The sequence below is a fragment of the Seriola aureovittata genome, chromosome 8 (genome assembly GCF_021018895.1).
Source record: "Seriola aureovittata isolate HTS-2021-v1 ecotype China chromosome 8, ASM2101889v1, whole genome shotgun sequence".
Lineage (NCBI taxonomy): Eukaryota > Metazoa > Chordata > Actinopteri > Carangiformes > Carangidae > Seriola > Seriola aureovittata.
The window spans coordinates 1,700,960-1,704,901 of record NC_079371.1 but is presented as its reverse complement, the minus strand read 5'-3'; positions in this window follow the sequence as shown (position 1 = coordinate 1,704,901).

The following is a 3,942-nucleotide window of genomic DNA, read 5'->3' as shown; positions in this document are numbered from 1 at the left end:
TCTTGTTTCTGGGCCATCGCTGACAATATGGCTGTCAGGATGACTGACAGCTCCCTGTGTGTGTGGATTGAGGCATCAGGTGACACTCTGAGACAAACTGACAGATCTGACAGTGTGTGCGTGTGTGTGAGTGTGTGTGTGTGTGTGTGTGTGTGTGTGTGTGTGTGTGTTGTGTGTGTGTGTGTGTGTGTGTGTGTGTGTGTGCTTTTCACTTGCAGAAAAACTGTGAACACATGAGCCAGAAACATGAAATGCTGACACAAGACTTCATCTCCCAGAGTTCTCTGCACCATTCATCACCATGGAAGGGTTAAGCATTTGTACTGACAATATACAAGCCTGAGAGAGGAGATGTAAAACGTCTTATGTAAGAACTTATATAAATTCTTATGGATCAGCACTTTAAATAAAACACAGGAGAAGAGGAAGACTAAGCGTCTCGATCTAAAAGCTGAATTCATTTGTAATTTCTATAATATTTACCGTCTGAAAACAAAACTAAACCGTAACTTCAAAAGCCAAGTGGGTGGATTTTCGTAGCGTTAATTGTTAAGTCATTTCTGTGGATTTAGCTTTGAAAAGCCAAGCCGAACTGAACTTTCATTAGTGTGTGTGTGTGTGTGTTTACTCTCCAAAATTCAATTAGTGTTTTCTGTTGAATGTACAGTTCACAATATGAAATACAAGCTCATCAGGATTAACTTTCTGAGCCAAACAGCATTTTCTGGAGCAGCTAGAATCGTTCTTTACCATCCAAACTCGCTTTTTCTTGTTTGTACCTTCAGAAAATCGAGCGGATCTGTGTTTCTTTAGAGACTTTATTGGCCAGAAACTGTGTTTGCCGTCTATTTACCATCCAAACTCTGAATACAAATGTACCTCCTGTTGTATTTATTGTCCTACACATGAGCCGAACATCATTTTCTCTAGTATCTACCGTCCAAAATGACTTTGGAAAGCAGGGTGGATGGTTGTGTGAAGAAGGTGTTGGTGTTTCCTGTAGCTGGTGCTCTCTGAAAGTCTACCTGTGTATTTTTGGAAAGTTTGTTGTCTGGAAGCTAAGTCAAACCGGATTTCCATCTATTTAGGATCCAGGATGTCAGATGAAATGAACCATCTGTTGTATTTATTGTTGCAAAGCTGAGCCCGACAGTATTTATAGACGGAGCAATCAGCTGAAAGGTATTTCACTCAGAGGAAACCGGCTTTTACCGATGCCCTGAATGCAGCGTGAGCCGCAGCTGGTTGAGGTGCGAGGGGGGCATGATGGGAGATGGAGGCCTTTTTCTGCCTGCGGCCGTGCTGGAGCACAGGTCTGTAGTCCGAATCCCACGGGCGCTCATTACAGGCCCGCCACTCAGAAAACAAACCTGCCGGCAGCCAATGAGACGCTGCCCTGCAACCCACTCATGTCCCACCTACACACGAACCGACACTAGCACACTCGCTAACACCGCTAAACGCACACACACACACACACGCACACACACACACACACACACACACCATCAGAGCTGTGTGCCGGGTCTGCTCAGAGTTCAGACTCCTGGTGCTAATCCGGTTTGTCAGCCAGGTAAGAAAATAAAATCAAACCATTACAGACAGACGGGCCGGACATCTTCATCTCTAATAGAGGAGAGTTTTCCTCAGCGCAGGTCAGGAAACAGCCATTAGACAGAACAGAACAGCTCAGCCTGTGTCTGCTCACACATTTAGTTTTTAATGTTCAGTCTCCTGTAGCTCCATAATGGACGGTTACAGAGCAGAGAGGCTCCAGCTCCATCCCATGTCACAAATACACCTTCTGAACAAGTCCGGAGCTGCAGCATTCTGCTCTATCAGACACGACGAATGGTCATTGTAGTGACATAAACATTTCTGGAAGGCCGTGGAGTCGCGACACTTAAAAGAATAGTTCGATATTTTGGGAAATACTCTCGTTTGTTTTAATTCCAAGAGTAGGATTAATGTTTGTGTGGCCAGGTCAGTGGATCTGAATCAAAGGGAAAGTAAATTCTCACAAATCTTTCTTTAATTGGGTTAAGAGTTTAAGGTTATGAGGTTAATTTATTGTCAAATTAGCAACCAAGATAACAAAAAGCCACCTAGCTAGTGCTAGCATGTTGGCAGCGAGCCAGCGTGTTGACGCTTTTCTTGCAAGCTGCAGTAGTTCGCTCGTTGCTACGCAGCCGAGCTTCTACCTATTTCGAGAGGAAGCATTAATGAACTACACTGTGACCTGGGTGTCGGGCTCACAGATCAAAATGCTATCTTGTTTGTTGAAGCTGCACGCAAACAAACACTTGTCTGTGCAGCGAAGAAAACCTGTGCATGGGAGCAACATTAGGACGTTAGCAAATGAGATGTTGCTTGTAATTTGTTAGTTAATTTAATCTCGTTAGTTACTGAGCTGTAGAAGTGTTGGTGGATGTATTTTTAACCCCGGGCTGATCAGTTCCCTCCTGCTTCCAGTCTTTATGCTAAGCTAGGCTAACCATGTCCTGACTTCCTGCTCAGTACTGACCACACAGCGTGCATTTCTCCCAGAACTGTTCCTTTAAAACCATTACTGTCACATTTGCGTCTCCGGCTGACCGGGTCAGGGTTGCGGACTCTTATTTTGGAGGGAAAATGGTGATGATATCCTGCCTGAGAGGAAAAGTGCAGGTGTGATGAGGGAAGAGGTGAGTGAAAATGAGGGAAATAGGGGGAGAGAGAGGGAGGGAGGAGGTGAACTCCTTTCATCTCTCCATCTCGACTTCAAAGGTAACATCGATGCTGCTTTGATTCCACCAGCACCTCCTGTCTGAGGAGGAGGAGGAGGAGGAGGAGGAGGGAGGAGGGAGGAGGCGCAGGTGGAGGCGAGAGGCCACTGTGTACAGATGTATGTCTGTATTGTTTCTGACTTTATTCCTATATTTCTGTCAGTCTTAGTTTGTGGACCAGTGACGATGAGAGAGTCTGTGCTGGTGTGAACATGTTGCAGATAACGCTGCGGTAAATATAGAGCCAGAGCTTCTTTTCAAAAACAACACGAACCTGTGTCCGCACAGCTGGACCACATCTGGACCCGAGCAGCCTAAATATACCTCCACTGTTGTACTCCGGCAACCGCGGTGTGTCTGATGTGTGATACTGCCGTCGTAAACAATCAGACGAGCCCACGGGTCGTCTGTGCAGCAGGTTATTTTGACCCATTGTTACGTCTTGTTGCTAGGCGACATCTAGTGGTCGTAGTGATGATGACATGTGCGAAGGGCAAAGTGTCGGTGCAGAGAGACAAAGTCCATGTCAGGAGGAGGAGGAGGTGGATGGATGGATGTGACACATGAGAGCGGTGTAGGTTTATTATGTTTCTATCATCCATCACCTTTTCACAACCTTAGCCACACTGTAACCATGACAACAAAGATCATCCAATCTAAAAGGGGGTGATCATTTCAACCCAAACCACGATCTTTTCCCCAAACCCAACCACGCCATGACCATTATTTGTAGTAACTATGACGACTAAGGTCCAGTACGTCACTCTGTGTTTTCATTACTGTAACCACGACGACCGTGGTCTGGTACGCCCGCCGCCGTAGGGTCGTATCAGAGGCCGGTGGAAACAGATGCAGCAGTTCGCCTGGAGTTTGACCGTCAGTCGTCCAGGAGTCAGACGGCGCAGCAGTGACAACACGCACCTGAACTCCTGGTACAGTTGAAAGGTCGAGCTGACAAAATAAATGCTGCACATCGTACAGTCGGACTGACCTTTGCCCAGTCGGTGGGGGGGCGGGGCTGGGGAGGGGACTCAGGTCCCAGGTGAGGTCTAGGTCACTAGGAACTAAGGGAACGTGTGAACTTGACCTTTTCTTTGTGACACATTAGAAAAAGAAAAGTCCCTCCACAGCAACAGCTGAGATTTTTTCACATATTCATGCGGATGAATCCAGACGA